Below are 13,004 nucleotides of genomic sequence, written 5' to 3' on the forward strand. Positions count from 1 at the left end.
ACTGTTTATCATACAGTTGACTGAGCAGATTGAAGACCAACTGGCCATGTGAGTGACTGACCATTATTCTCCCTTTCACCCAGCCTACGCACCCTCTGGCTATTTGCTGCGGATTGTAACCTACTGGTGGGGAAACGAAGTGGCCCTGGTGCACACGCTTCCATGTTAAACGATGCCTCGAGAGCAACTTCCCTCACTACACATGATGACAATGAACCAGAAAGTTACTGAGGGAATCTAGACCAGCCTGACCTATTTTACTGTGGAGCGCAGATGCTCTTTTGTCATACTGGGAAGAAGAAGAGGAGAGTGGAGGGGAGGAAAGGAGGGGGGATGGGAGAAGAGGAAAGGAAAGGAACGTTGACTTCCAGTGTAGTCCTTAGGTGGCTGAGGCAGTGATGGAAGTGTTTAAGACTGGTTTTAATTAGTGTCAGATTCTCAAGAGGAAGCATCCACAAAGTCCCAGAAATAATGGTCCAATTGGTCAACCTTTTGAGTCTCATGATGAGGTATGTCTAGGGCTGTTGCGGTGGCCGTATTACCGCCACATCAGAGGTCACGAGTCATGAAGGCAGTCAAATTCCACATGACCATTTAGTCACGATAATTAGGCTTCTCCAAGCTGTTCCATGCTGCTGCTGGTCATTAGTAGCCTACCAAACTTGCTAACTGCCTGGTACTCAGCACTCTATTGCAAATGGTTTCAAAAATCTAATCAAAGACTTCATGAGAGCCCATGAGCTCATGTTACGCAACATTTCTAAAGGCTATGCAATTGCGGGAGAAAACAGAGTGATGGCCGTTAATAAAAAGAGGAGGATCCCATCAGCTTTCTATAGGCTAGGCCTACTATATTTATTTCTCAACTTTCCTAATATTAAGCACATTTCTTATATTTACAACAGCAGTATAGCCCACCTGGCTAACATTAAAATAAATGCACTTGTCACGTCCTGACCAGTATAAGGGTTATTTGTTATTGTAGTTTGGTCAGGACGTGGCAGAGGGTATTTGTTTTATGTGGTTCGGGGTGGTGTTTTTGTAGAAGGGTATTTGATTTATGTATTCCGGGGTTTTTGGGCACTGTTCCTTGTTAATGTATTTCTATGTTTAGTGTAGTTAGTTGTATTTCTTGTTTAGGTTAATGGGGGGTTGGACTCTCAATTGGAGGCAGGTGCTTTCTCGTTGCCTCTGATTGAGAGTCCTATATATGGGTATGTGTTTGGTTTAGTGTTTGTGGGAGATTGTTTCTTGTTTTGCTGAGTGTGCGCCTGACAAGACTGTTTTGTTGTTCGTGAGTTCTTCATTTTGTTATTTTGGTGTTCACTTTGTTTTTTTAAATAAATACAAGATGAGCATCCACATTCCTGCTGCGTTTTGGTCCTCCATTCCAGACGACAACCGTGACAGCACTATTTAAGTGCATAGATGACATGTATTTTTTCTCGCTGCCCCTGTTTCGATACAGGTGCATGATAATGGTCCATTCTAAATATTATTTAGTATATGTAAAGACAAGATTAAATCAAGAATAGTCTGATGGGTGACAATATTAGCCTATCACTTGTGAATTATATCTTATCACTTGTGAATGATGCCCAGCATAAGAAACAATGCTTTTTTTGCTACATGTTTGAATCATAGTCGCACACCTCATGTAGCCTAGCCCATAGGCCTACATGTTTTAATGAGGTTTGTATCACAACTAAAGTGGCCAATTAACTTCTTAAAATTAAGCACATTCATCCGCTTTGCAAGGGGTGTAGAGCATAACTGGAGTATATAAGCAGCGAGTGAGTTTCAAATTTGGGGAAGATAATTTTCACCATAAAAATGCACCTTTATATCAAAAGCATTACATGCATAATTGTTTTCCGCTATTGAAACAGTCACTCTTAAAGCCTACAACCATGTGCACATTGCTGCATTTATAATGTGAAGAAATAGCCTAATAGTTTATCAACATTTTAAGCTAAAAGTTCTGAACGGTTGCGTCAGCCACATTGCATAAAAAGGGTTTGTATTCATTCGGGATCTATCACATCTCACAACTGTCCCAGACAGTTGTGTGCAGTTACGTCCCCGATGTGTCTGTCTTAACTTGTAGCCTGTGAGAAAGACCCGATCACGTGACACGGAGAGCCGTGTGAGGAGAGACGCTTTCAAAAATAAGTAATGGATTTATTGTGAAGCTGTAGGCTATATTATTTTGATTTATTAGACTTTTTAAAATGGCTTGTAGGCTATGTGTGGAAGCCAGGAGATGCTAAATGTGTTTATGTTAATTAACGGTCAATTACCGTGAGACCAACAGTTATTTGCTTGACAATCACCGCCTGACAAAATTTCGTGACCACCACAGCCCTAGTTACAGGAGCTTGCGAAAGTATTCACCCCCCTTGGAATTTTTCAAATTTTGTTGCCTTGCAAACTGGAATTAAAATTGATTTTTTTGTGCGGTTTGTATCATTTGATTTACACAACATGCCTACCACTTTGAAGATTATTGGGAAACAAACAAGAAATAAGACAAAAAAACTGAAAGCTTGAGCATGAATAACGATTCACCCCCCCCCTCAGCCCTCTCTTGGCAGGTTTGTTGTGGTGCCATATTCTTTCCATTTTTTAATAATGGATTTAATGGTGCTCCGTGGGATGTTCAAAGTTTCGGATATTTTTTTATAACCCAATCTTGTTCCGTACTTTTCCTCTCAACTTTGTCCCTGACCTGTTTGGAGAGCTCCTTGGTCTTCATGGTGCCCCTTGCTTAGTGGTGTTGCAGACTCTGGGGCCATTCGGAACAAGTGTATATTACTGAGATCATGTGACAGATCGTGTGACACTGAGATTGCATACAGGTGAACTTCTGAAGATAATTGGTTGCACCAGATCTGATTTAGGGGCTTCATAGCAAAGGGAGTGAATACATATGCACGCACCACTTATTTACATTTGTATTTTTTGATTTTTTGAAACAAGTTATTTTTTTCATTACACTTCACCAATTTGGACTATTTTCTGTATGTCAATTACATGAAATCCAAATAAAAATCTATTTAAATGACATGTTGTAATGCCACAAAATAGGAAAAAAATGCCAATGGGGATGAATACTTTTGCAAAGCACTGTATGTCCACAACATCCTCTGTAGTATTTTCCGATAGAACAAACCACTATATCCAGTGTGAATCGATGGTACATCACTGTTCAGAGAGGAAGAGAGAGAAAGGGAGAGTTGTGCTTCCACTTCAATCAGTCCTGTATTTTCCACTGCTGTGCACATCTCTGTTGCATCTTAGCTTGAAGGGCATCGGATTTATAATGCTGAGCAGAGCTTAAAGAGTGACAAGTGCAAAGAACAACCTTGATTGGAACACTTCCTTTCTGTCAACATTTACATCAAGATGTGAGCCTATAATCAGGGCAGGTTACGGGTAGTGTTTCACTAGGAATTTCAATACTGCTAGAGATGGAGTTGCGAATGGAAACTTTTTCTGCTCAATGTATTGAGAGCTTTGTTGAGTCGACAAAGCTCAACAAACATGATTTCACCAGGTCGTTGGGCCGACATTGTTTTGAGCCGGTAGGTTCATGTTGGCTAGAGTTTGTGGTACAATACCTACAGTACAGAGCCCATCATTGTCATCCTTTAATTATATCCACTTTGAAAACACATTGACTTCAGGGTTGCTATCTCCCTATCTTCCCAGATGTATCAACCCTACAACTTTGAGGACATTAATCTCATGGAACCGCTTAGAGAACGTTTCAGCACCGACACTTCCATGACGCTCACACAGTTGTTTAATGTCATCAGTCTTTTGGGCACTTCCCCGTCGCTAACGACATCTGACAGGTCCCCCTTAAGGAACTTTTTTCTGAAGGTTAAACATCCCGTTTCCCGCCTGTGGTCCTCTTTGGATCAGACACTCGCTATCCATTTCCAAGCAGCCAAGCTGCTGACACTTTGAATTCGGAACGCGCCCTTCAGCCACACACTTCTTCATGGTAATTAGGATCGGAGAGAGCAGGAGTGTCAATAGAAAAGTTTAACCTCTAGGGGACCCCTTCCCGTTCTAATCCCGTTAACGGGATTGATTTTGACAACAGCCAGTGGAAAATCAGAGCGCCAAATTCAAAACAGCTAAAATCTCATAATTCCATTTTCTCAAACAATCAACTATTTTACACCATTTTAAAGATAAACTTCTCGTTAATCCAACCACATTGTCCGATTTCAAAAAGGCTTTACGGCGAAAGCATAAAATTAAATTATGTTAGGACAGTTCCAACACAAGAAAAACCACACAGCCATTTTCCTAGCAAGGACAGGCGTCACAAATACCAGAAATTCAGCTAAAATTATGCACTAACCTTTGACGATCTTCATCAGATGACACTCCTAGGACATTATGTTACACAATACATGTATGTTTTGCTCGATAAAGTTCATATTTATATCCAAAAACAGCATTTTACATTGCCGCGTAATATTGACAAATGTTTTCCCTCCAAACCCTTCGGTGAATGAGCACAATGAGCACACATATTACAGAAATACTCATCGTAAACTTTGATCAATATAGAAGTGTTATGCACAGAATTATAGATACACTTCTCCTAAATGTAACCGCTTTGTCAGATTTCAGAAAAGCTTCACGGCGAAAGCACAATTTGCAATAATCTGAGTACAGCCCAGAAGACACCAATAACAAGCAAACAGAAACCCGCCATCTTGGAGTCAATAAAACTAAGAAATTACATTATAAATATTCACTTACCTTTGATTATCTTCAGCAGAAGGCACTCCCAGGAACCCCAGCTCCACAATAAGTGTTTGATAAAGTTCATATTTATGTCCAAATAATCAATTTTGTTCGCGCGTTAGGTTCACTATCCAAATCCACAACGCGCATGCTTACTTAGTCCAGACGAAAAGTCTAAAAAGTTATACTACAGTTTGTAGAAACATGTCAAACGATGTATAGAATCAATCTTTAGGTTGTTTTTATCATATATCTTGAATAAAATTCCAACCGGACCTATCCGTTCTCTTTAGGGGTGAATATGAACTCAGCTCGCTCCCAAGTCCTTGCACGTGACTGAGCCCATGCCTTATAATGGGACACCTACTTCCTTGTGCTGTTATTCCCATCAAATTCACCATAGAGTCTTCAAACACCGTTCTAAAGACTGTTGACATCTAGTGGAAGCTTTAGGAAGTGCAAAATGAACCCTAAGTCACTGTATACAGTCAAGGCAATCACTTGAAAAAACTAAAACCTCAGATTTTTCACATCCTGCTTGACTTTTTCTCAGGTTTTTGCCTGCCATATGAGTTCTGTTATACTCACAGACACCATTCAAACAGTTTTAGAAACTTCAGAGTGTTTTCTATCCAAATCTACTAATAATATGCATATTCTAGTTTCTGGGCCAGAGTAGTAACCTGTTGAAATTGGGTACGTTTTTCATCCGGCCGTGAAAATACTGCCTCCTAGCCCCAACAGGTTTTAAAGTGAAGACGGCGGGCTTGACTGATGCTTCTAATGACGTTCGGTCACCAAGGTGTGTTCTTATAATGGCGTTCGAGGGGGGAATGATGAGGGGTGGTTGAAGGGGAGGATGGAGGGGGGTATCATTAATCTACAGGTGACGCCACACAATCTGACACAACGTCGTTCTTTTTCCACCAACAGGAAGTCATAACTCATCTATACCAGAGCCGTCCATGACTTTTGGTGGTTCATTTTTGACGGACAAGGATATATAAAGTCGTTAATCACTGTCACAACTATCTCGCTGTTACCGTAGTCATTAAGATGGATAGACGTGATTGGCAGTACTTGATTTGATATGGTTCATAATAATACAGTAAGATTGATGTGTGGATTGAACCTAATGTTTTGTTCACATAATAGGCTACAATTGATGTAATGTGCCATGACAACGGAAGAGGATGGTTGCACCGCGGATGCTTTAACAGTGTTTAAATGAATTGATTGATTCAGGGACGGTAACTTTATTTTGTTAAATGGGAGAGCGGAAGCATATTTCAGCTAATTAACACCGAAATGGCTAATTGATCCATGGTCTGCCCTGTATGCTCTCAGGTCTTACACAGATAATCAGGTATTTTAGATATACTGTAATAACCATAGCTACTGTTGGAAAAGTGCTGATATATTTTACAGTGATTTTACATTGTCAAAAGTATAATGTTCTCTGGTAGCTAAGATGTTGTTACAGAGGTGGAACCACAGGTCCCAGAGGGGTGGGGCATTTTTTTTTTCAGACTCTATAGCTGTGACAGTGATTCAATCAGTTGTGTGGTATAATGGGACAAAAACAATTGTTATCAGGTCACATGGTTTTAAAAAAGAATCCTGAAAAAACTGGTCCTGGGGAGGATGACCAGCAACCTAAAACTAGTCTAAAAGGCTTCCTCTACAAACACAGAGACAACAACTGTGATTGGACAATAGAACTCAATAGTGTTGACCTATGCAACTATGCAGGGCTATGCACCTACGCAGTGGTCTAAGGCACTGCATCTCAGTGAAAGAGGCGTCATTACAGTGCCTGGTTCGATTCCAGGCTGTATCACATCCGGCTATGATTTGGAGTCCCATAGGGCGGCGCACGGTTTGACCGGGGTTGGCCCTCATTGTAAATAAGAATTTGTTCTTAACTGACTTGCCTAGTTAAATTTAAACAATAAAAATACATTTAAAAAACTGTATGTCTAATAAAATGTCATCACTATTATGTTGATTAATTCCAGTTAAACATTTTGGATGGAAAAGGTATAGGCAGCCTAGCCAGCCCAAGTTTGAATATAAATCACATTTGATCACATCCTGTACACATTTTCTCCTAACACAAATAAATGGATTATAAATACATAACATTACCACTTTATTTACCCTGGCCAGATGGGAATGTGCATAGGCTGTATGCAGCTGCTGTTATTAGTAGCCCAGTCCTGTAACATTTATGGAAAGAGTTTTTGCATGTGTCTGTCAGTGCGATGTGTTATCATGTTTGCTAAATAAATACAGGAGGAAAGTGGAAAGGGCACTTGACTGTGCATTGTGCCCGGCCCACGCGGCCCGTGATTTCCGTGAATATGATTGGTCAAGCACGCACCGAACCTGCAGCACTCCGATGTGAAGGACAGATAAATTGCGAGTTGACAAATCATGAGGCAAATCAGTCTAAAAAAACAGTACTTTGTCCCTCTTTTAATGCCTTTGCTTCAATATTTCGTACTAAACCAAATAAGAAGTGGTGCTCCACCTGATTGAAAAGGGAAAATGTCTGCTCGCCACACATTTTTTTCGATGGCCCTGTGTTGTTGGTAGCTGTTTAGAGGATTATTAAAGCTTAGTGTGCCTTTAATGTACTGTCAACGCTCAACATCTTGCCACATAATAATAAACTTACCAGTCAAAAGAGTCTGGCATCACAACTTATTTTACAACTGATCACAAATAAGGGTTATACTGTTCATGCTGTCTTGTTTTCCTGAAGGAGAGAGATCCAGTAAGGGTTATACTGTTCGTGCTGTCTTATTTTCCTGAAGGAGAGCGATCTAGTAAGGGTTATGCTTTTAGGGCTGTCTTATTTTCCTGAAGGAGAGAGATCCAGTAAGGGTTATACTGTTAGTGCTGTCTTATTTTCCTGAAGGAGAGAAATCCAGTACCGTAAGGGTTATACTGTTGGTGCTGTCTTATTTTCCTGAAGGAGAGAAATCCAGTACCGTAAGGGTTATACTGTTGGTGCTGTCTTATTTTCCTGAAGGAGAGAAATCCAGTACCGTAAGGGTTATACTGTTGGTGCTGTCTTATTTTCCTGAAGGAGAGAAATCCAGTACCGTAAGGGTTATACTGTTAGTGCTGTCTTATTTTCCTGAAGGAGAGAAATCTAGTAAGCGACTAATCTTTTTTGTCAGCTAAAATAAAAGTGTCATAATTTACCTTCATTCTTTCATTTGGTGAATAATTAAGTGATACTGTGTTTCTGCTTTGCCCGCCGTAATGATGGCAATAATTCATGTTATGCTGATGAGCCCACAGAAAGAGTTGCATAATGCATTTCAAATGGCGAAATGATTACAGCTTCAGATGAATGGAGTGAACTGTGAACAACGGTATGTTTTCTAACTGCGATAAATGCATTAGAGTAAATGTGAGAAAGACCTCCCCGAATGCGGAATCACCCACAGAATCCCGACTAAATTGGCTATGCCTGGTGGATGGGATGTGAAATAGATTTCAAACAGTTTAATTTATCACTATTATAAAGGGTTTTTCATAAAGTGATGAAAGATCAACGGTAGGCCACCTGTTTAAGGAGTTCCTGTTTGTGTGCATGCGTATGTGCATATGTGTGTTTGCGTGTACATGCATCTTTGTGCATGCTTGTGTCCCCCTTACAGTGAGTCAGGCCTGTGGATTTCTGTCTTGTGTGTACTCTGACTGCTATGGCCCCTGGGTGACAGGCATGGGTGTATAAGACATTATCAGCTGTGATTCTCAGGGGTCAGAGCCTGAGGTGACAGTGCTCATGCTGGGGTTGAGACAGACAGACAGACTCCCTCCTGCCACTTATAGTCCAGTGAAGAGAGGAGTTCCTCTCTATTACCCAGAATGCATTGTTGTCTGCCAGTTGTCAGTCAGGGTTGGTGACAGGGCTGCAGTAAGGTGGGGCGACAGAGTCTCTCTCTCCTTGTCTATGTCTGTCTCTCTTTCTCTCTTTATTCAATCTCTCCCCTCTCTCACTCACTCCCTCTCTCTCTCTCCCTTTCTATTTTTAATTGGCTCTACTCTTTACATACCTAGTCAGTATGGTTCTATGATTGACAGAGATGCTGATAGGTAGATGGCAGGTTCTTGGCTTGCACTAGAAATGGCTTCAGCTAGGAAGTGGTTAAGAATGGATTACAAGACATGTTGTGGAAAAACAACATTTATTTTTTATGTTTCCAGAACACCTAAGTGCACTTTGTATTCTAAAATTACTATACTCTCAATTACTTTCCCATTTAGAAACACTACACAAGGTTTTAACCTTTATGAGCAAAATAGAGTCTAGCAGTAATTGCAGTAAATTTTCTCTGCTTTTATATATAGGTTGATCTGAAAACCTTTATCAAACTATTGTGTGCACATCCAGATGCTGTCATACAGGCAAGTGTTTGATTCCATTTACTCACTGTTTTTTTCCTCATTTAAAAAAAAGAAATCCGGTGCATTATGCTAATCAATTAATTAGACTATTTTATGGTTCTTTAAATACATTCATTTTCCTTCAATTTAATATCATTCAAAACAGAAATGAGAACCTGATAGTTATATATGTTTTTTAGTCCTTCATTTTGCATCAGCACTGTCAGCCATAGCAACACATTCATCAACAGAGAAAGGGGGAACTCAATTTGATACGGGAGAATTTCATTTGACCTTGTATGCAGTAAGTGGATTCAATAGATTCAATAGATTCTCAACCTTCCAGAAGTGTTTTTATTTTATTTTTATTATATTTTTTTTTTTCACCTTTATTTAACCAGGTAGACTAGTTGAGAACAAGTTCTCATTTGCAACTGCGACCTGGCCAAGATAAAGCGTAGCAATTCGACACATACAACAACCCAGAGTTACACATGGAATAAACAAAACATACAGTCAATAATACAGTAGAACAAAAGAAAACCAAAAAGTATATATACAGTGAGTGCAAATGAGGTTAAGTTAAGGCAATAAATAGGCCATGGTGGCGAAGTAATTACAATATAGCAATCAAACACTGGAATGGTAGATGTGCAGAAGATGAATGTGCAAGTAGAGATACTGGGGTGCAAAGGAGCAAGATAAATAAATAAATACAGTGTGGGTATGAGGTAGGTAGATTGATGGGCTGTTTACAGATGGGCTATGTACAGGTGCAGTGATCTGTGAGCTGCTCTGACAGCTGGTGCTTAAAGCTAGTGAGGGAGATACGAGTCTCCAACTTCAGAGATGTTTGCAGTTCGTTACAGTCATTGGCAGCAGAGAACTGGAAGGAAAGGCGGCCAAAGGAGGAATTGGCTTTGGGGGTGACCAGTGAGATATCCCTGCTGGAGCGCATGCTACGAGTGGGTGCTGCTATGGTGACCAGTGAGCTGAGATAAGGCGAGGCTTTACCTAGCAGAGACTTGTAGATAACCTGTAGCCAGTGGGTTTGGCGATGAGTATGAAGCGAGGGCCAACCAACGAGAGCGTACAGTCACAATGGTGGGTAGTGTATGGGGCTTTGTGACAAAACGGATGGCACTGTGAGAGACTGCATCCAGTTTGTTGAGTAGAGTGTTGGAGGCTATTTTATAGATGACATCACCGAAGTCGAGGATTGGTAGGATGGTCAGTTTTACGAGGGTGTGTTTGGCAGCATGAGTGAAGGATGCTTTGTAGCGATATAGGAAGCTGATTCTAGATTGAATTTTGGATTGGAGATGCTTAATGTGAGTCTGGAAGGAGAGTTTACAGTTTAACCAGACACCCAGGTATTTGTAGTTGTCCACGTATTCTAAGTCAGAGCCGTCCAGAGTAGTGATGCTCGACGGGCGAGCAGGTGCTGGCAGTGATCGATTGAATAGCATGCATTTAGTTTTACCTGCGTTTAAGAGCAGTTGGAGGCCACGGAAGGAGAGTTGTATGGCATTGAAGCTCGACTGGAGGTTAGTTAACACAGTGTCCAAAGAGGGGCCAGAAGTATACAGAATGGTGTCGTCTGCATAGAGGTGGATCAGAGAATCACCAGCAGCAAGAGCAACATCACTGATGTATACAGAGAAGAGAGTCGGCCCGAGAATTGAACCCTGTGGCACACCCATAGAGACTGCCAACAGGCCCTCCGATTTGACACACTGAACTCTATCAGAGAAGTAGTTGGTAAAGCAGGCGAGGCAATCATTTGAGAAACCAAGGCTGTCGAGTCTGCCAATAAGAATGTGGTGATTGACAGAGTCGAAAGCCGTGGCCAGGTCGATGAATACGGCTTATGGTTAGTACAGCAACAGTTCTGCAGAATACTGATCAGATGTTGGCTCTCCGCTTCTACCATATCAACATGAATTTGGCTTAAATTCTATGCAGTTTGGATGAATGTTCTTTCTGTTTCTGTTCTTTCTTTGGCCACCTTGTTCATTGTTATGACTGCACAATGGAGGTAGAAAGGCTGTTCACAATATCAGGTTTTACTTGTAACAAAAATGTACTTCTGTTGTCCTCCAGGAGTTGCTGAATCGCCTCTCTACGTCAGTTTGGTCCTCAATTCATACACCTTGGTTGGAGAGCGAGGTAGCAGCTGTGATCCCTTACCTTTGCACAGTATCACTGTAGTCGTAAAATATAAATACTATTGTTATAATAGATAAGGCAACGTGCAACTTCTAAGTGCATTTATTCTGTAGAGTATACAAATGTCTCGTATCTTCCCTGTGTTTCTTTCACTCTCTCTCCTATGACTCGTTATACTCTCTTTCTCTCTCTCTCATGATTCACCTCTCTTTATTTCTCTCACTCCCTTATCAAATATCCCTCATTCTTCCCTTCTCTCTCTCTCGCTCTCTCTCTCATTCTAACAACTCCCTTACTTTCTCCTCCTTTCTCATCACCACTCACCTTGCTGTCTTGTCTTCTGTTTGCAGAGATGGAGTGAAGAGGAAAGAGCCTATCGTTAAGGGCAGGAGCCAGCTGTGTGAGGTAAGGAATGACTCAGTGTTTTCTATTATCAAACCCTTTCTGCTGGTTTGGCCCTTCTGTCTCTCTGTCTAATCACATCATTCATAACTGATATAAAGAACCAACATTGTATTTGACTCCCTATGCTGCCTGTACTGTACTAAAACATCTCAGTATTTGGCAGCATACAGTATAATATTGCAACAGAAGGCCCCAGAATATATATGAAAACACACAGTACAGCACTGTTGTCAATCTACCTGTAATAACCTAGCTGGCTAACACCTTGACTGTTACAATGTTTCAAAGCTGCTTTTCAATCTACTTGTAGCAGCCTAGCTACTGTACCTAACACCTTGTCAATCTAACTGTAGCAGCCTAGCCAGCTAACACTTTGTCAATCTACCTGTAGCATCCTAGCTAGCTAACACCTTGTCATTCTACCTGTAGCATCCTAGCTAGCTAACACGTTGTCAATCTACCTGTAGCATCCTAGCTAGCTAACACCTTGTCAATCTAATTGTAACAGTCTAGCTAGCTAACACCTTGTCAATCTACCTGTAGCAGTCTAGCTAGCTAACACCTTGTCAATCTACCTGTAGCAGTCTAGCTAGCTAACACCTTGTCAATCTACCTGTAGCAGCCTACAGTAGCTAGCTAACACCTTGTCAATCTACCTGTAGCATCCTAGCTAGCTAACACATTGCCCTATAGTGTTACAGTATGGTTGATATGTAATGTGATTGGGAGGAAAAACTATATACAATCCTATGCTAAGCTACGAGACCATCAGCTTTTGTTTTAGTGAATCAGTGCTTGCATCCCAAATGCCACCCTATTCCCTATATAGTGCACTACTTTTGATGAGGCCCCATAGGGCTGTGGTCAAAAGTAGTGCACTATATAGGAAATAGGGTGCCATTTGGAACAACGATAGTGTGTTGCAGGTAGAAAGGTCATTCATGTTCCATGCTGTAGAGTAAAGCTGAGAGGTATGTTGCAGGCTCCATCATTAGCGCTGGCTAACAACAGGGCAAGAGGCGCCTGCCTACCTACCTACTGCTCCAGCCCACTCACATAATTACAGCTGAACACCTTGGTGATACAAGGAGTGAATCATTCTGTCAATCTGCATACGATTGACATTTCTACCTCTAAGTAGACTATTGTATGTCAATGAGGTCAGGGATAATTCCACCACCTCCACTGCTACCACTGCTACACGCTACTGCTGTACAGCTAACTGCTATACTACTTCAGTACTAATACGACTAACACTA

The 13,004-nt window shown here is 41.1% G+C and overlaps 1 protein-coding gene across 2 annotated transcripts in view; it reads left to right on the forward strand.

Moving 5' to 3' along the window:
- The window catches only part of LOC106574555 (beta-1,3-galactosyltransferase 1), a 120,711-nt gene that overhangs the window by 58,114 nt on the left and 49,593 nt on the right, over positions 1-13,004 (forward strand). Inside the window, exons 2-3 of one of the 2 annotated variants that reach the window (XM_014150526.3) lie at positions 11,275-11,340; positions 11,691-11,745. The gene's annotated coding sequence lies outside the window, so the exon portion shown is untranslated. The remainder of the gene's footprint in view (positions 1-11,274; positions 11,341-11,690; positions 11,746-13,004) is intronic. The other variant, XM_014150525.3, reaches the window with a different exon arrangement.

The sequence above is a fragment of the Salmo salar genome, chromosome 16 (assembly GCF_965601325.2).
Source record: "Salmo salar chromosome 16, fSalSal1, whole genome shotgun sequence".
NCBI classification, from domain to species: Eukaryota; Metazoa; Chordata; class Actinopteri; order Salmoniformes; family Salmonidae; genus Salmo; species Salmo salar.